This window comes from Lepidothrix coronata, unplaced genomic scaffold, assembly GCF_001604755.1.
Source record: "Lepidothrix coronata isolate B3197 unplaced genomic scaffold, Lepidothrix_coronata-1.0 Scaffold47, whole genome shotgun sequence".
In the NCBI taxonomy this organism is placed as follows: Eukaryota; Metazoa; Chordata; class Aves; order Passeriformes; family Pipridae; genus Lepidothrix; species Lepidothrix coronata.
Genome location: NW_016690227.1, coordinates 4160773 through 4186128, shown reverse-complemented (window position 1 = coordinate 4186128; position 25356 = coordinate 4160773). Strand labels below are relative to the sequence as shown.

At 42.7% G+C, this 25356-nt stretch overlaps 1 long non-coding RNA gene across 1 annotated transcript in view; it reads right to left on the bottom strand.

Annotated features, from left to right (window-relative positions):
- Positions 1 to 3685: 3685 nt before the first annotated feature.
- Positions 3686 to 25356, bottom strand: part of LOC108497354 — a 75222-nt gene continuing 53551 nt past the window's right edge. The window contains exons 2-4 of the long non-coding RNA XR_001874769.1: positions 6763 to 7060; positions 6380 to 6439; positions 3686 to 3817 (exon numbers count right to left, since the gene is read on the bottom strand). This is a non-coding gene — a long non-coding RNA (uncharacterized LOC108497354). The remainder of the gene's footprint in view (positions 3818 to 6379; positions 6440 to 6762; positions 7061 to 25356) is intronic.

Here is a 25356-nt window from a genome sequence, read left to right as displayed (position 1 = left end):
TAAGTTCACTTCCTTGCGAGGAACATATATCTGTTCATTAAAACATCAGGCTACTTACTCTAGATTTTGTACTGTATCAAAGGGGACACTGCACAGCTCAGGGATGCACATTTCCTCTCCCACATTTCTTTTATAAAACTCACTGTACTTGTAAAAATCACAGTTAAAAAATTTAGAAATTTATGTGAAGAAACAAGGTTAAATCAAAAGCTTACAAGAAAATCCTCTTGATGTGATTTGAATTCAAGGTTACATCCAGGTGGTCCAGACCATTCAACTCAATCCATGACTCAGAACATTTGAAAAGGAGCTGATCTGAATGGGACTGTGAACTTTACATGTCTGACTACCCATATGATTTATTATAACAGATAATCCATTTATTTCCAAGAACCTAATCCAAACCCCAGTACAGTCAAGAGAAACCTCACCACTGACTTCGAAACCAAAACTTATCCCATTACCAAAAAAAAGGGAAAAAAAAAAAGCCAAAAAAACCAAAACCAGTCAAATGAATGATGGATTGTTCTGTCTCCACAGAGCACAAAGTGGCTTCAGTTTTAATGCTCACACTTCAACTTTAACTCCCAAATCCATCTGTTTCGTGCATGTTGTGGAATGTCACATTTATTAAATCATTTTTCATAGGTGTGCCAGAAGAATAAAGTAAAAACAAAACCTGCAAGTGTAGGGTTGTGCATAACTCTGACACCACAATTGTGGTGCCGTGCTCAGGGCTCCATGCAGACTGGTGCAGGTACCAAGAGGAAAGCTCCCCCCATGGTTTCAACAAGGGTTGGATTAGGCCCTTCACTTTGAGTGTACCTTTGTCAAGAGGCTCCCAAAATCAGACAGCTGAGCTATTTTAGTGCTAATGTTTCCATCATCCAGAGATGTCTGACATGGTTGAACAATGCTTCCTTCTCTCAGAGCCCCTTGAGAGGGCTGGGAAACAACTAAATGTGTCAGAAGAAAAACTTGCAGAGGTGCTTGTACATCCCAAACTAAGATGAAGCAGATTTGTTGCTGAATACAGCCAGAGAGATTTGACCATAAAAGAGCTGTTACTATCTACCTAAATGATCTTGCTAATATCTCTTTCTCTCAGTGACTACATCCTTTTATATCTTATATAGCTGGTGTACCAAACGCATAAACCTTTTCTCCTGATAGCCCATTAGGTATGCTTTTGAGGTACAACCTCAGTAATGACTTCCTTCCAATATAATTGTATTTTAATTACACATTTAAGGCAAATTCTTTTCTCATCTATCCCAACTAAAACTCTTTGAAACCTTATTAATTTTAATTAAGTAGAAGTTGATGCAAAATTTCTAACTGCTGAATTTTACATTAAAAATTTTAAATTCATTTAAACATGGCTTTAATTTCCATAAGCACTTCAACTCGTAGTGTGCTCCCTCATTCAGTCTTTCAGAGCAATAACATCAAATATATGAAACATGATATTAGGACATAGCCCACCTTTAAATGCTTCCTTATTTACCACAGTTACCTGAGGGATGTTTGCTACAGGCTCTAACAGGACTTCTCTCTTATTAACACCAGTAGCAGTGCTACTCCATAAAGGACAGCAGAAATTATTTTGAGTTCTTTTATTCAAGTATTTCTATATTCTCAGTTCTAGAGCAGGGAGGGTGAGGCACAGGTTCTATGTAGGAAGCATTTAGAGGTGACATCAGGGAGCACACAGCAAGGGGGTGACTTGCAGCTGGAGATAAACTGTCCCTTTCTAAGAGGTGGGACAGAGCTTATGTTATCAGCCAGTGCAGTACACACACCACTGCAGCATCAGCCCTGCTGACTAATGCCCTGTTGTCCAGGCAAAGAAAGACAACCTGGAAATGAAGCAGGCAAACTGCCATAAGGGCCTTGTGTCACTGAGAGGTCAAAAAGCCAGTCTGAGGTGTCCATGTGAACATAGAATTGATACATGGAGTTGGTCATGAAAGACAGTGGGAAAACTTGGAAGTAAAACTTTTTACTGTCTCACTGAGAAAGGAGGACAAGAAGTGACACGAGAGAGTCACTTATTATTTTCAAAATGATACTTGGAACAATTGAACCATCGAGAAAGTTATTTGAAGACTTGACCTGGACAGAGTAAGACTGTAAAGGGACTCAGTAATTGTGCTCAAAACTGAGAATAAAAATAAAGGGGCAATAGAGCCTTATGTTTCAGACGTAAGATCTCTGACACTATGCTATCATCGGAGACATTATGGAGCCCCTAATTAAAAACGAGGGTTGCTTGCAGGATTCCAGCGTGCAAAGAAAATTATTAAGAGAAACAGATCCAGCCCTGGAGAGATTAGCATCACAAAGAAGTCACTGATGAGTGCTCAGACAACTGTAACACATGTCACTGGGACTCCAAAGCTCTCAGGTGAGGAGAGGGTACTGCCCAGCAATGTCTCTGGCAATACAGCGAGCAGGGCACGCTGTGTGGAGTACCACACAGATGTCTGTTTGCAAAACCTTGACAGCCAAGAAGGGAGGCTCCAGCAACCACTGTAACCTACTGGCCACAATGGGCGCTGCGGGATGTGCCTGTGCTAACTCCCAGCATTTTTTTAAGTAGCGACCCAGTAGCTCCAGCAAAGATCTGACATTGTTTATTCAACATACGCTGAACATGTGGTAGACAGCCTTGCCTGAGCGAAGTCACAGAGCATATCCTTTGGCCAGGCATGAGTGCCCACAGCAAATACTGTCAGACAGGGAAAGCAGTGAGCTGGCAGGGAGATAGACCTGACACATGGGAATAAAAAAAAAAAACAACTACAAAAAAGCCAAGCAAACTGGACAGATTGGTTTGCTTTTAATAACAGAAACGTGTACAGCCACCCCAGCTCATTGCCCCAACTCCACCGAGACCAACTGCCTTGGAGCAGCTTTCTAGGCTTTCGGAAGCCTTACATGTAAAGGGAGTGAGGTTGGAGGTTTTGATGTGGAGCAAAACAGTGGTGAAGTCAGATTTGAGACTGAATAATGAAAAAAGAAGTCTGCCTAAGAGAAATTCCTGGGAGAGAATTTAAAAAAAGCAGGAGACAGAGCTGGATCTGAGTAAGTCAGAAGACGTTATAGTCATGTTGGACATGATATGCTGCATAAAATAGTGTGCAACAACAGGTCAGAAGCTTGGTGTGAGTTTCAGGGGTATATCTGTAATTGCCAGTTATGCACAAAGTCCCATGACACAAAGAGGAAAGTGAGATCATACACATCTGTCTGACCCTTCTATAGCCTCTCCGCTTTCAGTTCAAATGTCAAAATCACATCTATTGTCATTTCTAGAGAACTGTAGACAGATACAGGGGACAGGAAGTCTGGAAACCATTGAAAAGTCTGGAAAAATCCTGGAGATGTTTAAGTGGTGTCATTTATTGTTATAACCCATGACATTGGCCAGATGTTACAAACCTTGTAGTGTGAAAGAGCCTTAGCACCTGATGCCACCCTCAAGCCCAAGGGGACAAGGTTGTGAAGACATTTAGCTTGTAAGGTCTTGAACAGACAGGAGACTCTGCTAATTGAGACCTCCTATCTGAGAGGTCAGACAGCCACCCGTCACACCAGATCACCACAGCCTCAAAAAATCATCACTCTTCCTCAGGAGGGGCAACCACTGGGCACACTAGGAGAGAACAGCACCTACACTGCAGATGTAGTAGGCAAGGCAAAGCCAAAACTGAAAGATCTTCCAGCATGAAACAGCAGAGCTGCAGATGAGTTAGGAGAGAACTGGAGGTCAAACCAGCGCAGGATGTCCCAGGGCCCCTCCACATTTAGCAGACTGTGAACAATTAAATAGGGATATTTTATTATTGCTTGTTTCATATTAATGTTGGGTAATGAAGGTGTAAAGAAAGGTAGGACGCTCTGGCACAAGGCAGCTGGACCTCTCTCTTTGGGACTGAGGAGTCCCTGTTATACATGTTACCTCCTGAAACTGCTTAAAGCTGTTTCCTGGCAGGCTCCTGGGCTCTGCCTGATGGCTGAGAAGCAAGCCTACAGCATCATCTGCAGCTGTAATACCTCTGGAAATAGCTTTTTTTCAATAAGGAACTTGTTTCACTTTTACAAGAAACGAAGGGCTTTTTGACTGTTGCTCAGCATGTGTTACCTGACATGCCAGGCATTCCCAGCAGCCACGAGGAGAGTCAGGCAGGGAGGAACTGCTCTGTGTACTGAGATGAACTTTCTCATTTTGCCAAGTCTTGGCAGACAGGTAAATTTTTTAAAGGTGATATTTGCTTCTAAATGCAACACGTAACTCGTTTTGCTGCAGTCTATCCATCTAGTGTGCTGTGCTTGCGAGTACAAACTTACCAGAACCAGTTAACGTGACTCAGAATTAACAAGGAAATATGTGTTTTTCTATCAGAGAAAGAGTGGTTCACATTAAAATATTTCAAAGTATTCTGCAGTTCTCTCAAAGTTTGAAGATCCCTGTTCCTTGCCTGCTTAAATATAAAGAAGTGGAGCTTAATGATACATTTCTACATAATTGAAAATGCTCAAACACAGGTAGAAAGACAAAGAGAGAGAAAGCTAACTGGAAGTAGTTTCCCAATATGTGCAAGTCACTTGATCTTGGCCAACGGAACCTGCAGTTTCAACTCATTTAGGCAATCTGGAAAATTCGTTCTGGATATGAAACATGCTTATTGGGCAGCTGCAGGGCCTGTCAATTCTGTGCTGCAGCCAGCCCTCAGGAAAGAGAGGTCTCTCAGTGCCTGCAGCCAGTGTCCTTGACAGCTTCCAGTCCTCGTCTCCTTCCAAACAGTAAATAAAAGCATAATGAAACAAGAGCAGCTAATGCAAACGCCCAAAAGCTGATTTTGGAACGAGGAGCATGAGATCAGAGAAGTGCGAGAGGCATCTCCTCTCTCCTCCAAGTACTTTACAGCCTTTAGCAGCCCAGACACATCCTGAGCCAGACTGGTTTTCTGTGTATTCAGTAGCTCTCAGGGGAGTTTCTCTTCCATGAATTCATTCAACCTTCTCTCAAGGCTGCACTGGTGATCAGTGTTTTCTACGCAGCCAGTCACACCAAGGAAAAAGAGAATCAATATTCACTTTGGTCATGGCCTTTCCAATACTCGGCCATTCCCTGATGTGTCTTTGTGTTAACAACCCCATGTGAGGGATAGGAATGAGATCAGCAGCTGCCAGTAGGGCCCTGTGCCATAGATATTTCCAGATAATATTTTTTCTCTCTCTCTTAAGGGATGGAGTGCAGCTGACATTCCTGTCCTGTTATTACACAGATGCATATAATGCATATAATGCATCTGGCAAATACACATTAAAGTAAATATAAGGAAAAAAAAATCTCACAAGTGAAACCAAAAAGCCAAATCAACATGAAAAGTGCATTGCTGAGATTTTGTGCCATGTATATATCTGTATGCTAGTGTTTAGTAATATGCAGAAATTACAGATATGACTTGAGCCTTCTAAGGCTTTATGCTAGTTTCTCCCTCTGCAAAATAAAATTCTCAGTGGAGGAAGCATGACATTTTTCCTTTCATATTTTAATTTGACAGAATTAGCTAAATACCTTTCTTAAAAGAGTGAACCTGAATTGAATTCAGTTGAGTTGCTGAGTGAAAGAATTAATTATTTTCCTAATTTCCTTTAGGAAAGAAAGGTCTCTGCATTACTGGTACATGCCATCAAACTAAAACAGTGTGAAGAAGTATGAGTTACTCAGCAATGAAATGTTATGGAGTAAATGGGAGGCAACTGTTAAAAATCCTCATCTGAGCAGCCAAGGAGAAAATTCCTTCATGATACATGTAGGTGACATAATCCTGGGAACACCCTTCCCACAAGTGTGGGCCTTCTTTGCAGTTTCCCCAAGGAGATATCTGCACATCATTTGCCAACATGGCTGTAGATTTATGTCTTTGTTTTCTTAGAAATATGAAATTTTGTATATTCATTGATTTTCAGTCTAGAATTAAACAATTAAAATCAAATGGTACATCAGTCCTTATAAACTTGCCACAGACTTTTAAGTTCTTCCCTCAAGTTCGTATTTTCTGGCTGAACTGAAGCATGTCTTCTGCAATTAGAAAAAATAAAAATCAAGCATTGGTTTAAAGACATCAGGTATTAGAAAACTGTCAGACAGAATCTGATTCTTGGTCTGAGTTATCTTGTGGTTTTCATCATGAGGTTCATCAGTCCCTGGGCATCTGTGAACTACTCCTTATGCGATCATGAAATGTAATTGAGGAAATGAAGTTCTTTGTCTCTACATAGTAATTGACCTGTGCAAAATGTCCTTGAAAACTTATATTTCCATTGAAAGAAGTTGAAGAATCTATAAATTTAAAAAATTACTTACCTAGTGTCTAGAAGTACCAGCACTAGACCCTTCAGAGAACGATGCAAGCAGTCCCATACTCTGCAATTATAAAGTAATGTGTCAGAAGGGGATATTATTCCTATCCCAACCTTTCATGAAGCTTGTTTATGCCCTGAAGCACAAGTTTATTTCACTTACTTTTTGAGACAATTTCTATTCCATGCTGTAACTCAGAGTGGCTTTTTGGAAATCACCAGATTAGTGGTCAGTTTTCTAAATACCAGCACAGCATCTGACATCCCTTTCTTCAGCATTATCCTTCAATAAATTACATAAATATATCCTATCATAGATACAGCAGTTACTATATATCAAAAGAAGTAAAAATTTGCCCAATTCTCATACTGATATCCCAGTCTTACCTGGAGAGGCAAAGATGGGATGTGTCATGCTGGAAGCTGCCTCCACAGGCACTAGGGAGAAGAGGCTGAGTTGTGAGACAGTTTGACTTCCACCTTGGTGAGACTGTTATCAGACACCTGTGTGGAGACCTCAGCAATTTTTCTACTCCTTCTCTGTCTGAAGTCTGATCACTTTTGGTCTTGATCCTTGTACTGGCATCTTTTTCACTGCTGTGCGCTGGTCACCTCAACCTTCTCATGTCCTCAGTCTTGACATTAATAGGCATGCTGATGAGGAAGGCACAGGCCCAGACCTAGCCTTTGGGGAGAGAAAAAAAAATTAGAAATTAAATAGATTTTGAAGTAGGAAGCACTTTTCCTATGTTGAAGAGTCACAACAGTCCCAAAATGAGAAGGCATGTTTTAGTGATTAGTTGCAGTTAATCCTAAGAATGCTTTAGGCTTTGTAATAAGTCAAACACAATATCCTCTCCTCCTTGGAGAAGTGAGATGTGGGGTTTCAGAGTGGAAGAACAAAAGCTTTACAAATGAGGTATTTGTAATAATTCCTCCACAGCAGCTATCTACACTACATAATACTTCCCCCTAAAACAGAAATCTGCCTTAAATAAAAGGAAGAAAATGACATTAGAAGAGACAAGTCATATCTAAAACCTGCATGTAAATCAGAAGTTCATTAGGAGAGTATGCAGAGAAGCTTTTGGAAGGTAATTTTGCTACTAACTAGTTTTTCCAAGAATGAAGTAAGGCTTTCAAAAGCATCATTGCTCTAAGTATTTCAAATTATCTACTCTACCTGCTACTATCTCTTCTCATAGAGATTACAAAGCACTTAAATTTTTACCCACTTTGTTACAGAAATCCCCAAGGAAGGTTTCAATCTGTTTGCAAGCACTGCTCTGAGAAGATAGCAGAAGTTTTCAAAACTTCCTCCAGCACATCTAGAGTTAAATGCTTTTTACAGTATTGCCTCTGTATCATAAAGTTCTTTGTTCAGAAACTTACCACTGAGTCATGCAAAAAAACCCCACTCTGGACCAAAACTCAGTCTACAAAGGTTCAGCCAAGAAGCAATATTTCCTGGCACTTTGTCCCTTTCTTTTTTCTAGTGCTGAAATAGAAAAGGATTCTAAGTGCTCTACTGTTTCCAAGCATGAATGTGCTCCTATTACTCATAAAATTACTTTAATTTTAAAATGAAATGGTGGGAGCTTATAGCTGAGATTGTTGATGATGTTTCAAGCATCAGGCAAGCTCCGCTGCGCTGGCGGTCACAGATGGCCCAGCCATCCCCTATGACATCTCCCATTTTGTAGCAGTCCAAACACTCACTTTTATTTAGGCAAGTCCACCTTTGGCACCCATAGGGGCATGTTACAGCAAGGGTCATTAAGGAAAGTATTGCTCAGTTTCTGTCTCTCCCCATAGCAAGCGAGACCCACGTTTTGCAGTGTGGAAACATGTACTTTGTAGGGACACAAAAGGGCTGGGACATCTTATCCCTCTCACAGCCCAGAGCAGCACTTAGCAGTGTGACTGTGTTTTATTCTGGCTTGCCACGGAGCCACACCAGACTCGTCTGCTTGCAGCATTTTCCAGCAAGGTTGCTTCTCAGGGGAGCGGAAAGGGTTATGGATCGAGGCAGGTGAAAGCTGGCTCAGCTTCAATCGAAACCATTTCTTGCTACAGTTTTGTACTGACATACAAGGGGTTTTGCTGCATTCTGCTTTGTGTGCTGAAGTTAGAAGAACTCCAAATAAGAAAAAAATTTTAAAAATTTTTTAAAAATTTAAAAAAAAAAAAGAAGACGCACAGAAGAAAACTTGTGTGGAAAAAAAGGCCAAAGAACGAATCTTCCTATAAGCTCCTTTATGAGCACTGCTGCCTGCTGTGCTATGAACACAAAGGTTAAAATCCACAGGTAAAAATCCAGGCATCCTATGGACTGGAAGAGCTTTCCCTTTGGCTTTGGTGTACCTAAGCTTCCAGGCAAGGTCACTACTTTTCTGTCTTACAGGCTTGCAAAGTTCCTGCGGGTCACAGCAGCTGCGTGAGGAATCCACGTGCCATTCTGAGCAGAGCTGGAGGAAAGGGACAGCAGAAAAGTTGACAGAAAATGATCTGGTGGAAGGTGTCCCTGTCCATGGGAGGGAGGTGGGAAGCAGAGGATCTTTAAAGTCCCTTCCAACCCCAGACATTCTATCATTCTATGAAAATACACCATTGTGGTAAAGCAGGCAAATGTCTGTATTACTGTGTTTGGCTGCTTCCTCTCCCAATTGCATCTTCTGCCTGCATGAATACATGGCTGAATCAAGACTATCTGTGAAACCGATCAACAGCAGACCAGTAGAAAAGGTGACACAATTAGGGCATCCTGGTGGCCTACGTTCAATGCAGCTGGCAGTCATCTGGCAGAGAAAGTTACTCACCAGCTTCTCTGGGGCTGGTACATGGAGGAGTTTCTCAACCCAAAGCACAGCCTCAGGAAAGACCAGGAGCTTCTGAAAATGGCTGTGTTGTATTAATAACTGAGGGAATCACAGAGCTAGAGGGACAAATACCCAAATCCCTTAAGATATGGCATCTATTTGACCTCCCACAGAAATAGCGTTGCATTCAGAGAGAAAGCAAAACATTTTTTGTGTTCTTCCAGCATTGCCTCTTGCATTTACTCCAGCACGCTATATTTGGTATGGTTGTTTCTGTAGGAGAGCTACTCTCTAACAACTGTCATCGCGTAGAAGCAGCAAATCTCCTGGGGGTTTAAGGCAGCTTTTATTTAGACCCACACTTTGTTATGATACCAAGTTTAGCCTCAGCCATGCTGCAAACTGAAATCCCAGCGTCTGTGGCTGCCCACAAGGTAAAGGTCCACATTTCTTTAGTTTCACTGTATTTCACAGCATCACTGCCCATGCAAAACTGCTCCTGTTAATCCAGATCGTTGACTGCAGATCAGATGTCTGGAGATGGAGAGAGAGGGTGGTGGCAAAGACAGCATGCAGTGTACACTGATGAGGACAAGTAACAACTGCGTAGTTGTCAGCACAGAGAAACGGATGCTCGTCTTGCAGGCATGATATTTGGGACGGAAGGATGGAAGATTGATTTAACTTCTTTGATGTGCCATATCTTTCTGGTAAAGGTTTAAATGCTATTTCTGGCTGCCACATTGATTTTCATTACCATAGATCCCCTTTTTGAGGTGAAGACTTTCTTTCAAAGGAGTTTCCTAAATGTTTTTAGCTTGGGGTAATGTTATATTTTAAATTACAGCACAAACACATGCACACACATATGCACCAACTCATACTATCTGTAGGAGATCTGTGTATGATACTGTGTAATTTTAGTTTTCCATCACAGCACCATTTAAATTATGGATTTGCTAAAAAAAGAAAAAAAGAAAACAAAGCATAACTCATCCAACATGCAAATACAACACCCTGTCTTGTTTGCTCCTGTTCCATTCATCTGGAGATTTAGAGGTATTAAGTGACACAAGACCTTTGAATCTGCCCCCTCAGAAACTCTGACAGCTCAGAACATGGTGCATTCTCCATTATTATTCCAAAATATCAGCTTGCACACTCCAGAACTATTTAAGAAATACTGATTTAATTGTACTCCCCCACATTTTTGCAACTGCCATCTTTTACTGTGAGTGTTAATATGCCGAGTGGGACAATGGTGCTGCTTTGCTGCTGCAAAGAAAAATCTTTCTCCTTGTGAATTCCAGGAATGGCTTCTTTCTGCTGTTTTAGCTGTTTCATGTAACAAATAATCTTTGCAATAGGAGAATTTGGTTCATCATGCAGATTCGTGTTCTTTATAACTGTAAAATAATAGCAGACAGTTTTCCCCGTGTGTCAGTGCTTTTATTCCAGTCAAGGTTGATAAAATATTTCTTGAAGAGAAACGTACAACTCAGTCTGCGTAAGAAACTGTGCTGCTGCTGATCAGCACAAGTGTGGGGGTGATATTCCAGTGTAGTGCAGTCCCATCCCTGTACAAAGCTGCCTTCATGCAAATCTAAGCTGGCACGGCCTAGGTAGGGGCTTTCCTGAGGCACAGGCCATCATGCAGGCATGTAGAACCCTCCTCTGCCTCCATTGCAGGGACAGACAGAGGTGATGGCTTGTCCAGAGCAATAAACATATCCCATCAGTAAACCTCCCAGTGGTGGTTGGGTCAGATCTGCAAGTCCGTGTCAGTGCTGTATGTCAGAGCAAGCCTGCAGGATGAGTCTGCTGTAATGGTGGTGGGGTGGTTTCGAAAATGGCCATTAAACCTCTCTTTCATGACAATAAATGATCCTATGTGCATACACCCATGTGCACATACTCACATACATACACATTTTTTAGGCCTTGCCAGTACTTGGGGTTTGGCTGGTGATGCTTGATAGGAGACCAGTGAAAGTTCTTATGGCTGAGATGAAAACCATGCATGATGTTACCCCTGGAAGAACAGTTTGGAGAAGCCTGAGTGTTTCCAGAATAGCACAGTTTCTCTAACACAGATACAAGCAAAGCATCAAGCTCCAAAGAGCTTCTTTTTTTAGGCTCAAATCTAAGGAGTTGGAGGGGGATAAGCAGTGGAAGGTTGACAATGACAAGAAGGCATTCGTTTGAAGGAAAATAATAAATCTACTAAACTCCTAAAGACTTACAGCATAAAGTCTTGGCAATCCCATCACTTTTCCCACATACAATAATGTCAGGATTCTGGTGTCTTTAGGAATAAAGAAATAGAAAAATGCTTAAGATTACAACACGGCATTTTGCAACATTTAATTATTATAAATACAACCCTATCTGGAAATACATGAAATATATTAAATAAATGCCTTTTTTTTTAATTTTCTAGGCTGAAAAGCAGCAGTTGTTCCTGCCCAATCATATACAACAGCCACAGGGTAGCACATGGAGGTCCTGACAGTGTAAAAATGCCACTGTAATTTTGTGGTAATTGCACTGCAATTTTAAGAAATGTCCTGAACTCTTAGTATCCCATATAATACATATTGTTTTGTATATTCACAGACATCTAATGCCCCTGGGCTGGTTTTTGTCAAGGATTATCTTGGTAGTTGTTTTTCCCTGCTCCCTGAAGGTTTCACAGACCTTCGTAGGCAGTCTGGTGAGTTCAGTTCAGTATGTCCCAGTTCCTCTATGGGAAGAAAGGAAAGATATTGTTGTAAGACTCTGAAATTTAGTTTTCCTAGGCATCAGGTGCTTCCCTACCCTCTAGACAGCTCAGTTTCCTAGCCTACAGCTCTGAGTTTCCCTGCTTTGGTCATGTGCAGAAAGTACATCCAATTAGTTCTTCCATGTGGAGAAGATGCAGAGGGTCAGCAGTGATAAATAAATCCCTGCAGGGCAGAAAGACCCATTGTCTGCAAAATAACGAACCTTGTAGCAAAAGCAAAAGAAAGAAAAAAAATCTTGGAAAAACACAGCTTACAACTGAAGAGCCCACAGCCCTGAGTGAGCTGAAGTTGAAAGTTCACATAGTTTTGAATCATTGCTTCAGGCTCTCTTCAGAGTCAAAGGGATCTCAATTTACAAATTGGTCATATATTTAATCCTGCTTTAGTGGCTGCAATCAAGTAAGAAGTTTTTACTGTTTGGGAGAGGTTTGAGTGAAAGCTGATACCATATGTGGCGAGAGAGAGCTTTCTTCAGTTCCACAGACCTGAAATAATCACTACCACAGTGTGAGCTCCATTTCATTCAGACGCAGTGCAGGCCAAAACTTCCTTCCTAGTCCTGGACTACTCTTCTGGATATTCTTCACAGAGGTGTGAGCACGGACATTTCTGAAGCAAGCACTGGCGTTATCAATCACAGCAGCACCCGAGCAAGTGATCTGATTTTAAAAATGATGAAATGAAAGCTGTTGGTGCTTCTTCACCTCTGAACACCAGTGTGCTCACAGCCTTCTCTGGATGTAGGCATTTGATATTAGCCACTGCTATGAAATTTCTTCCCTCTTACTATATTATAAATGTGGGTGCAAAAACCCGAGTACTGCTCTTGTTTGCAATAAGAAGCAGTGAATATCCACTCATCACTGCTGCACCATGATCACATTAGTTACAAGCACAGGTAATGGGCTGTCTTTGATGTAATTGCATTCATTATTATGATTTCTTTACCTACTGTGGAAATCAGGATATTTTAGGAGTCTTCTTAATGGAAGCAGTGGCATTTGGATATGTATCCAAATGTATTGCAAAACTGTTCTCTGACTGTAGATTTTTGAACTTATCCCTCCTCCTCAAGCCCAATTTGGCCAGTTACAGGTCTGTGAAGTATAAAAATCATTCACTATGTGCCAGAGCACACCTTGGAAAACCTTTCCAATGCCATTTGCCTACCTTCCATATATGGCAATGTTCCCTTTCTCTGCTTACCAAGAAGTCTGAATAGATACTATAAATTCAAGTGCCCACTTCACATTGCACATGCAAGCAGTGTAATTCACAAGCAGCAGTGCACGCTGTGCCCTCAGCAAAGCCTGGGCTGGGTGATGGCAGCCTTGCCCCCGTGGAGCAGCATCTGCATCTGCACATAATTTTAGAGAAACAGAGGGTATCAGAAAAAGACTCTGTGAGTGTAGCCAACCCTTCCCAGGTGAGCTGCACATCAGAAACGTATGGGTTTTTTTCTGAAGAAGCTGGCAAATGCATTTGAAACATACACAGAGATATTTTTCAGCCAGTTTAAGCCATGGACGGGATCTTCTTTGGGCTGCAGAATAAGTGGGTGCAGTTTCAAAAACGTCTACCTTCTCTTAATAGTCTGATGCCTAATAATAATGAGTTTATTAGCCTTTCTACCTATGAGGCATAAGCATCTGTTTCCATCCATCACATGCAAACTGAATTGCCTCCAAGACTGCTGATCCCCCCTGTCAAAAGTCAGTGGCAGCAGCTCAGTAGGATCAAAATATGGTGTGGGGCTTGTGGAAAGAGCACCTGCCACACACACATCCTCGCCCAGACAAGCTGTATTGCATAAACCCCATTACTTTAGGAATCCAGACTCAAAAAATATTTTATTTTTGGCCTCTTTATACTATGCATTTCATTCAGCTGTGCTTCAATCACTCTTTGCCAGCTTTTTTTGCTCTTGTGAGGCTGGAGAAGTCATAAATATGGCAGCTGCCTTTGAGCGTTAATGCTGGATGCTGTCCATGACTGCTGAGCTGCAATATGCGAGCCAGCGATACCACAAAGTGAGAGTTTATATTCCTTCCCTATTACATATTTTTAGTGTGTAAATCCACAGAGCAGAAGAAATTTATAGGGGAGTGAGTGGTCATGGGGAAAGTAATCTCCATATAAAGCAGTGGCAGGTGCCTCTTTCTGCCTGGGACTCCTTCTGCTGGGAAGCTTCCCAACGGGCTGAACAAAACCTTCAACCACGGGTGTTCTTTTCTTGTGCCTCAGTTAAGGGCAAGGGGTGGTCACTGACATTGTTTATCCATTATTCATTTAGGAATGGCTCCAGGAAGCAACTTAATGTCATGTATTTTTCACTTACATGAATTGCAATAATCTGGCTTCTTCTTCAAGCCTGCCTGCACTGGGAAAATCTTCTAAATTGTTTTATGGCCAGCACAGCTTAAACTGTCTGGGGGCCACAGCAAAGACCCAGTTATAGACAGCATGAGGTGAGTGATCAGTTTTTTCCAATGTGGCTTCAGACTGTGGCAATAACTACACTTACTAAACCTGAATTATTAAGACTACATAACTCAGAAATATCTGGGCTTTGTTGAAATACACAGTATCTTTCTCCCTGGCACTGAAAATACTTCTATTTCACAAGTTGCCCATTCTCCCTAGAAAGGATTGGCTTTAGTGGGAGATTTGAGTTTTTCTTGCTTTGCTTTCCTAGCCTTCTTTAAAGCGGGTATTTTAAGTCAATATTTCACTAACAAGCCCAGATGAGATTTCAGTGCAGCCTTTACTGTCAGAATCAAAATTACATGAAGTGTTGCATTTTGAGACAGTGATATGTGTGCAGACAAGAGGAGGTGGTTTCTGATCTGGCTGGTTGAAATGCTCCTGGTTAAATCCCATCAAATGTGAGACTCTGTGCAACAAACACACTTGTGCACTAATAAAACTGGGGGGCTGGAAAGAGAAAAAAAATATTTCTGGGTATAATAGGAAGTACATGAATAAATCACAACTGAAAACATGGAGCAGAAAAGTTTGGTTGATCCCCGAGAGATCCAAGAGACAGAGATGGTAGATCCTTTGTTGAAGGAAGGCATCTGAGGAGGAGGAGGTGCCGCACAGAACAGAACATCTGTCTCTGCCCTCAAGACCTGGTCTGACCTGAACAGTACCTGGATCATTGGATGTGGCAGATTAAAAATTGTCCTGTAGGCACAAAGACACATTTTCTGAAGACTAGTGAGATTTGCTGAATTTCAGCTGGAGTCAGATGAACATGCTTCACTCCTTTAGACAGTCTGCAAAAATAGTAGAAGCAAGGTGGGTTGTTAAAGCACGAGTCCAAGTCCTTGTGTGAAAACACCTTCCTTGGCATGGGAGGCATTCCTAGCTCAAGATAAGGTACTGACCAGGTAAGGCTAGCAGAGACCATGCCCAGGGGGCCATAGTCAGTTGGATGTGCTCAGTCTGTGCCCCAAGAGCACCAGAAGACCCTGCTTTTCCTGCAGCTCCTGTCTCCCCTCCCTACTGGCCTTCTGGTATGAGGAGGCAGGGGCTGTGCTTCGCAATGTGCCAGGGATGAGGGCACAGAGAAAAGAAGGAAGGCAGGGAAAACTAGTTGGTTCTCAGCCTTTACCAGCCCGTTTTCTTGCTGACAACTGATCCAGAGCTCCCCGTGAAATTAGGAGGCATGTGGTCATATGAAGAGACACTAGGTCCATCCCAAAGGAGGGAGAGAGCCTTTCCAAAGCAGAAATTGGCTGTAATTCCCTTTGGTGCTCTCCTATCTTCTCAGGTAGGCTGTGGTCTCATCTCAGGTCACCCCTGGAGTGGGTTTGGCTTCCAGGGTCCTCACAGCTTTGGGGGACAGAAAGAGGTAACTGGAGCTGTTCACTGACCTCTGCAAAGAGGCTGCTTGGTCCCATTTTCTTTCTAGGGTCAGCCAGAAAGGAGATTCACTAGTCTATTGGCAAGGCTGAAAACCCTGGTTTACATCAGCTCATGAGGACCTCTCTGTGCACTGGCAGGCACTAGCTTGTTCACACCTCCATGTCCTCTACATTCCCAGAAGGAATCCTGATTCCCATTCTGGATTTCTGATTGGCCAAGTGACCTAACACAGGACCCTGCTCTATCTCTTGTGAAACCCCACTGGAAGGAGGTGCCTGTCTTTCTCCACCTCTCCCCCACTCCACAGCCAAACCAGCCTTATAGCTCAGGGTTAAAGTTAGGTGCTCAAAGTTAGGGTACCATGCAAAGGTCTCCCTCAAGCTCAGTGCTGAGTGTGAAGGATGCCTGAGAGCACATGTCACCTTTCCATAATCCCAGAATTAGTTTCTGTGCAACAGTGGAGGTTGTCATGTCTCTCTTTGTCTTGCCTCCCAGAAGCTAAAGTTCTCACATAAAATCCAGATGAAGATGGTTTTGGTGGGATGGTCAATAAAAAGCATACTGAATGGTGAGACAACAAATCCTTTATCTCTCTGAGAAATGACTGTATGCAGTCCTTAGTGCTAAACTGTCAAGATTGTCTTCTATCTCATGAATCCTTATCTTGCCTCTATCAAACATTTAACTTTAACCTAGGCTTTACACATTTGCTTTAGTTTATTCTTACTCCAGCTGACAGTGTGGTGGAGAACTACCTTACTAGCTCTCTTGAGGCATTTCTGGTGGCTCTTCAAGTTGCTACCCTCCATGCAGATCCTCTCAGAATTGCTAGCTGAAACACATCTCCCATGCCCTTTCTCTATTGAACTGAGGGATGGGGACCAGGGGGTTACATTGACTGCTGTGACAAAGGCAGCAAGCACCCCTTGTTCCCACACAGCTGCTGCTCAGGTTCAGACCTGCAGTGAGTTCTTCTCTCTCTATTCAGCCATGCAGCTTATGGGCAGCAAAACACAGATCACGAACTGTCAGAAAACTTCCCTCCATTCTATCCATGGCAGACAGATGTGTAGGTGGGTTTTTTTTTGGTCTCAGAAGCCTGCAGCTTGATGATTCACCAGCACAAGGTTTGATGACTCCTACCCTCCAGTGTTGTTTCCTCTTCTGCAGTTACACTGGCTGGTTGCAGTGCCCAGCTGGAAAGCTGAGGGGGAAACCTGCAAAGAGAGGGTGTGCTGGAGGCAAAGGACTCTTGCAGTGAACAAAGAAGCCCATTTCTTCCATGTCACCCACTTCTGATATGGTCAGGCATCCCCCTGTAGATTCTGTGTCTCCCCCAACTACAAGTTAGGCAATACATTCCTGTGGCACACAGAAATATGGGAGTGTGAAACCCTTCTGAGGCTCTATTGGAAGCTGCTTGTCAGTGTCTTCCCATCCTGGCCACAGGGATGGCAGTCCCAGATGCAAACAAAGATTGAGCTTTTTCCCAGCATCTGGATTGTGCTGTGGTGTGTCAGAGCTACCCCAGCCTCCTTCTCTGTCCTAATTGGAGGCACAACTCCAGCTACGGCCCTGCGAGAAAGGGATTGCAGGTGATCCTGCTCTGCCACAAGAAGGCATCCATATAATCAAAGCAGAGAATGGCAGCAGCATAGCAGTGTTAGTTCTCTCAAAAAAGAGCAGGTCCTCCCCAAAAAGAAGATAGGCTGCAATGGGCCATAAGTGGGAATTTGAAGCACCCAGTGTGGGTAACAGAACATCAGCTATGGACTACTGAGGAGCAAAGAGCAACATTCCTTCTCACAAATGCAAGGTTTATACTTTCTATCCCATTCATTAGCTATGTTTAATTTACATTCTGTTTCATTTGGCTGCGAAAACACCGGCATAAGTGGGAATGCAAATTCCAATTAAATACCTGCATTTATTTTCATTCTTCCCCTTTCAGTGAAAGTTTTGGTAGCAGACAAACTTCTGATGGACAGCTTGCATTCCCATCTGTGGCTTTTTTTGGTCTGTTATAAATATAAATTAGTTCATAGCCAGATATTGCCTTAACTTAATTGTTTACATAGTAACTGAGAACAGATAATGTATAGTCCTGGCATTATTTAGCAATTTAAACCTGAAGTTTTCCTGAGTTGTTGTTAGACAAAACATTACATTGTGAGGGCTTTTTTTTTTCCCTTGCCCTATAATATTTTACTTTGATTAAAGCTGTACTGAGGTAAAATTGCACATCTCACGCAAAAAGCAATTTACCTCGGTTCTTATTGAAGTTAACCATACTTATTTGTCCTAGCATAATGTATTTTTCTAGATGCATTCTAACTGCAGTGCTTTGTCATATGAACCAAGTTAGATTTAATCAAATTCAGTTTGTGTTGTGAATTTTAAGACATTTGTTCAATTAGTTGGAATAAAAGCAAAATACTTGGAAGGAACATTAAAGTTGAAAAATGCTTCTGTTGAGCTGGGTATCTAGTGCTCCTTCTGCATCTTTCTCATCCTCAAACATTTCTCATGCTTGAAAAGGCCCTACAATCATTTTTTTCTCTTTCTGTTTCTTGGGTTGCTGGTGACGTTCATGGGATGAGGAAGATAAGTCATTTTATCAGGTTCTTGCACCCAAGGGTAAGACCTGACCACTTTTCCTCCTCTGTCTGTCATGAGCTTTTTCTGTGCTCGGGTCAATGGAACCACATTCAAGCTGGGGCTTTTTTAATGTATTGGAGTCCAGTGGGATGCCACAGTGCTGCTACCCAGTTCCTCTCTAGTTTTGCCAGCACCCCTCAACTGCTTTCCTATTACTCTCCTTGTTGCCACCTGGTGGAAAAATTGCCATCACTCACTTGTGTTGGCCCTTCAGACATGGGTGTGCAGCTCAGGGAGACCAGCATAGGAGACACCAGCCCCGAACACCCCTTTCCAGCAAGAAAACTACTTTCTCCTCCCACCCTTTCCATTGCTTCCCCTCAAAACAGCTTTTTTGCATATGTACAAAGTATTTTTGGACTATCAGGATGTTTTTACTGTGTTGCCCTTCATACCAAATACAGCATCCATCAATTATTAGCATATTGCCTCTATTAAGAAATTTTGATGCTTGTTGTTATTATGTCTTATTTTCCTCATCTGGGAATTCTTGCCTGACTTGGCTTAATCTGACCAGTCTGAATGACTTGAAAAGGCCATTGTAAAAAACTGAGAGAAATAAAAATGTCTTAGTGCAGTCAGAGTCCACTCTCTCAACTGAAAAGCGTGGTGCTTTTACATTTTGAGACAGTTTCTCAGACAGCCAGACAAGGTGACATTAAACAAATCATGCTAATTACAACACAATTTATGTAGAGAGATTTTGCTGCCCTGCTAATACTTGGCAGGAGCTGTCAAGTACTAATGTTTCAAAAAAGAGCACTTCTAGCATTAACTTTTTTGGTTCTTAGGAAATTGATGGAGCCCGTAGAGCTCCCTTGTTTGTGCCGAGGGAAGCAGAGCCCGGCCCAAGCACAGGAGCAGGGAGGGCTCAGAGACCAGAGTTCGGGCCATGGCTTTCAGATAGAGGTGCACAGACTGAGCTGTGGCCCTAGGCAGATCACTCCTGAATGCACCCCATGCCAAACAAAATCAGCAAGAATTTCTGCAATCCCTGGAGGCTCTGCATCTGTCTTGGCTTCCGTTATCCCACACCAGGTGTTCTGCTGTATGTGTGTCATGCCCAGAGGTGTAGACAAGACCCTGCCATTCTGGGCTGGAAACATTTTGCATGGTTGATGGTACATTGTAAAACTGAGGGGAAGATCACACTCTCTGTGCATTAGTTGTCTTATTAACAGAACAAGGATTAAACACTTACCTATAAAACTTGCCAACAGCACCATGAAATTTGCTTCCTAGGAGCTTGTAAAGCACCTTAAGCTTAAATCTGCCTCCTATTCACTTAGTTTAAGATTGTGTTCACATAAGTGTTATTTCCTGCTATCCAACTCCAGCTAGTGGTTACCTGCACCTCCACAGAACCAACAGAGGGGTGTGGGGCACTTGCTCCTCACCCACATTGGTGCTTACACCATAGCTTAAACACTGCAGTTTACAAGAAGCTGCCCTGGTCCTGGGAAGTGTTCAAGTGCATCATGCTGATTTTGCTGCAGGGACAAGACCAGCCCTGGTAATAGCAAATGGATTTGGGGGCAGAGCCAGAGGGAGAAAGCAGGAGTGAGAGAAGGCTGGTAATAGCCTCTCACTGTGAGGGTTTACTGAATGACTCTCTGCCAACGATGTCTGGACAAGGCTGCACTCCATGCAGTGGCCACCGATCACACACAGACATGGGACACTGAATCACAGAATATTCTGAGTTGAAAGGGACTCACAAGGATCATTGAACACAACTCTCAAGTGAATGGCCCATACATGGGAATGCAAAGCTCTGGGTTAGACCCTTAACTCAAGGGAGAGTGAGATGGCATGGAGAAGGGTCCTCAAAACTCTGCTGCTCAGAGTTAAATGAGCTCAGACCCTTCCTCTGCTTTTCTGGAATAGACAGAAGGAGAAGCCAATCAGATAGCCATCTCACTCTCTGGAACAGTAGAAATGCCCTGGCAAGCTTTTCCTCATGTGACCAAAGGAAGATGGTGTGAACAAATGTGATTCGGAGATTCTCAAGTAGGCTGGTGGGTAGGATGTCTTGATCTGGAAGTGGGTTCAGATCTTCCTCCAAAGCGAACTGAACCCAACTCTCTGAATAGTTACCTGAATGCAGGGCTCCCCACACCCAGCTGAGTTGCTCTCATTCTCCCACAGTCATTTGTGTAGCCCATCCCTGGCTTTGTTATCACTTGGAAATGTCTATAAGCATGGGCATACCTCTGCAGAGCTTGGGTGTTTTCTTTCTGGGCTTCTTATGTTTTGCTCTGAGGTAGATTTGCAAGCAACTCTGCATATATGCTTCAGGGGCTTCATGCTGCCAGTGGGAGTTTATGATCTCTGGTGAGTCCTGGATACTTGTGGAAATTGCCCAGGAAGTAAGCTACATTCTTGAGAGGGTCAGAAGGACTCTAAATGGTATATTTAGCATCAGCTGGAGACAGCAAGACCTTAATGGGCCTTGGTGGAGGTGGCACTTTTTGCATGAAAAAAGAAAACATAAGCTCCTGCTAACCATAATAGCACCATTAAGTCCTGCAGTGCTTGCACATCCAGTAAGTATTTGCAAAAGTTACATAGAAGAGGTTTGCAGGGCAAGGGTAGGGTATTACTAGGGGTAAGGCTTCCACAAGGAATGAAGCTTTTTGGTCTTATCAGCCACAGCAATTCCTGGAAACTGAAGATGATCAGAACCTCATCTCAGCAACCTCTGGGAGCTAAACCTTGGTACCTGCAGACAGACTCCTGCAGTGGTAACATGCAGAGCTCATTTTCCTTTACAGCTGCACCCGATTGCATACGTGACTGTCACTTGATGTGTGCAGGCACATTTTCACACTTGACTCACAGTTAGTCCAGCACCATAAGCCAACACTGCCCCTGGTTAGATAGAAATTGAGTAGGATTGGGAACACATATAGCAGGGGAGAGAAACAAGCCAGAAGAGTTATTTCAAGCAGATGTTGCTGATAGCTGTTGGTAGCAACACTAAGATATCAGAAGGAAATACACATATATATCTTTTCAGAATGAAAAACCAGCATCTGCACTTGAACAGGGTTTAGTGATTGCTAAATGGCTCCATAGGCAAGAGAAGAGCTTTATGAACAGAAGGTTTTGCATGAAGCAGTTGTTGTTTACACCTGAAACTAGTGTACAAATAAAGCCATCACTCTTTACTGCCAATTCTCCTCTGCTCTGAGCCAGAGCAGCCTGCAGAGCTGCATGACAGCCCTCCCTGCAATTGTTCCTCACAGTTGTAGCTTTTATATATGCTTGCCAATGGTTGTCCAGGTCAACTCACACGCTGAGCCCCATTTAATCCAACAAAGCAATGTGTTAAGAAAAGCAGAGAAGGCATTATTCAGAAAGGGGAACTTTGGCCTTTGACGGAAAAAGGAGAACATGGAGTTAATTTTCTGCTTTGAGTTGTCCTGCAGAGGAGTTTACCTTTTTCCAGTGAGTGTCAGGGGAACCCACGGCCAGAGGACACTATGAGCAGAAGTTTCCTTGTGCAGCTGCCTCCCTTGCCTTCCCTTCCACAGGCACCAATCACAGCCCCACAGACTAAACTTCAACTGGATAAAAAATTAAGCCTAAATTGTAAAACACTACAAAATATTAGGTCTGAAATCCAACCCTTTTCTCCCTCCCCATTTCTGTTCCTTTTATACAAACACCAACATTATTTGTTTCTCCTGTATCTTTCTCCTTGCTAAGGTAGGTCATATGAGGTGCCTTCACCTTGAGAAGGTCAGTTTTGGGAGTTGTGACCCTCTGGTACCTCTTGCTGCAGCTGCATATCCCCTGCGATGGCAAACCCCAGCTGCTACAGAAGCGTCGGGGAGTCCTGTGAACCTCAACACCAAATTGGAGGCAGCAAGCTCTGGGTGATTGTGCCCCTGAAAGCCACCAGCAGCCAGAAGTGAGAAAGTGCCACAGGTGGAAGGGACATGAGAAGTGGACTAAAGGCCCTGCTGGTGCTCACTGGGTGCTCGCTGTGACTAGGAGGAGCACAGGGAGGTGCTGAGGAGGGAGGAAAGTCTGGGAAAGGCACTAGAGAGGGGAAATGGGGGCTGGAGTAACCCCAGGAAGAAGGAGATGGAGAAGCAGAAAGGATTAGCAAGGTAAAGAGGTACTGATGGCAGTAGGAAGCACTGTTATACTGTGCTGTGTAATCGTTGCACTGTTGTTGTCACAGTTACACTTTAAAAAAACATAGGTTATGTCTCAGAATAGCTTAACATTTACTGCTTAAAAGAATAAGTTTTACCCTTTTTCTTTTCACTTCTCATTGAGAAAGAAGGACTCTGGTCACGTCTTCAGGCTTTTTTTTCCTAGAAATTAACATTTAAGAAAACAATTCTCACCAAGCTGTGTGATTCAAAGAACTGGGGCACTGGGGAAAACACCAGTTATCACAAACCTTACCACTACATGGCAAGCACTAGCAAGTGGGGGACTCGATTTTTTCTGGACCTGCCCCTTTAAGTTCCTGGCAGCTTTGATCTAGCAGCAGAGAACTGAGGTGGGAGGACAGATCACATACTCCCTCCTGGATACTTTTCTTTTGTAGTTGCATGTGATGCTGTCATTTAATCTTGACTATAAATGGGAACTGACGGTTTCTCTTTGCATGGGGAGCATGGATACATCCCATGCAGACATTCTCAGCCATCCATAGATTTGAAGAGACAGTGGGAAACTGGGTCCAGCCCCAGCTAACACGGCTTCAGGAGACAGTTTACAAGCAAAGGTTATGTTGCGGTTCAAGGCCTGTTGCCTGTGCACATGTGCAGAAAGAAATCAAGCCACAGACCCACACTCTAGCTGTGAAGCACCACTAGGTACGGTGTTGCCCCCTTGGCAAGCTTTGTTTAGCACTCAGAAACTTCTGACAAACAGCCAAAGTCTCCAGATTGCGTCTGGACAAAGTTTCCAAATGACAAAGAGCAAATTTCTTAGAGAAATGTGGGCTGTATCCAAAACCAAAAAAATCCAGTTTCCCATTCAGACACCAGGTGATAGCCAGCCCCAGCCTTCAGATTCACAAATGCAAACCCAGATCTCCACATCCCTTTAGATAGTGTGAAAGCTAATTTGGGCATTTGCAGAAAATCCAGATAAAATCAAGCTCATCTTAATGTTTCATCCAATGAGACATTTGATGTATTTGAAAGTTTATCTCATCTTTTAAAATCACCTGTGGCTCCCTTTTAAAGTCTGAAATCATTACATCCATAATAAATCTCTTCATGGAAGTTCAGCTTCTTGAAATTAAATTAGAATAGGAAGTGAATGTATAGACAGATACACAAAATAAAACAGGCAGGCTGGCTTACAGTGATATATTCTGTCTGTAAGGAAATACATCACTGGCCCCCTGTATAAAAAACACCCTTCTACAACTATGACATGCATTAAATGACACATTTTAATGCTTTTTTTTTTCTTCAGTAAGAAAAAGTCATTTGCCTGGATATCTCACTTGCCTGAGCCAAACCCCAGGGTGTGTATTGTCATCTGTGTCACTGTAAATATTTCTGTTAGATCTCTTTCTGAGGACTCTGAGCTGACATGATCAAAAGCAACAAATAAGAAATGGCTTAAGTTTGCTTCCTTGCTTACATGTTTTCTGTCCCCTAAAATGCTTATAAACATGATGAGTATGAACTGGAAGAAATAATCTCTGAATTTATAAAGATATGCATGTATAGATTAGTCCTATGCTAGATTAGACTACAGATCTTTCCATTAAAGATAAACCACTCACTTTTCCATTTTATATCTGCTTTTTCTTTAAGACTGGTGTATTTTCTGAGATTTGATAGATCACTCAAAGCCACAGATACTCACATCAACTCTCAAGTGAGTCTTCATCATTCCTCGGAATTCTACATTTTCCCAGGAAAAAACCAAACAAGTAGTTTTTGCCTACTATGTAAAACTATGTTTAAACTATTTATTAACCAACAGGTTTACACAATTAAAGCTCCACTAGATGCGAAGCAGCTCCTGATGACATCAGGTATCACCGTCTAGAGTCATGCTGGCTCTGTTCACTATTTTCACCCCAGGAAGACAAAATAACCACCCCAACTGCTACACAGTTTGAAAGATTTCCCATCAGACACAGCTAGCACAGACTTGGAAGAGGCCCTTTTTGGTACAGTCCCCTGTTCAGGAGTGCTCTTGGGCTTGTGATGAGCTCTTTGGAGCTCTGCGTCACACACTGCATCACTGAGGGTTCCCTTCCCCTCTGCCCCACTTCCACTGAATGACACTGTTTGTCCTCTGTCTTCTTCCATCTAGGCTGGCATTCAGCATCTTCTGAGAACTTTATGCTGACTGAGTTCCATCTGCACATTGACATGTGCTTCTGCATGGCCTACTGGCTGTACTACCTCTGGTTTCTCACTCAGCGTCTTCTTCTGCTTGACCATGGACAGCAAGAGAAACAAGTCAGCAAGCCCTTTCCCTTTTCAGTGGTTTCCAACCAAAAGAAACATTAGCATGTCAGACTGCCAGACAACACACCACAGATTCTCCCACATATTGCTTCTTTCTTCCTTTTTTTCATGTCAAGAGCTAAAGAGGTGGGTGACAGATTTCCAGCGGAGGAGGGGGGGGAATTTATGCTGAGCACTGCTATTGCAACCTCTCTGTCTTTTACACTTGAGCGGGAAGGGGCCCTACAGTGAGGCACTGAAATCAAAAGCCTATGCAAAAAGTCCCTGGCTAATTAGTCATTATAAAAGAAAAGAAAAGGAAAGGAAAGAAAGAAAAGGAAAGGAAAGAAAGGAAAGGAAAGGAAAGGAAAGGAAAGGAAAGGAAAGGAAAGGAAAGGAAAGGAAAGGAAA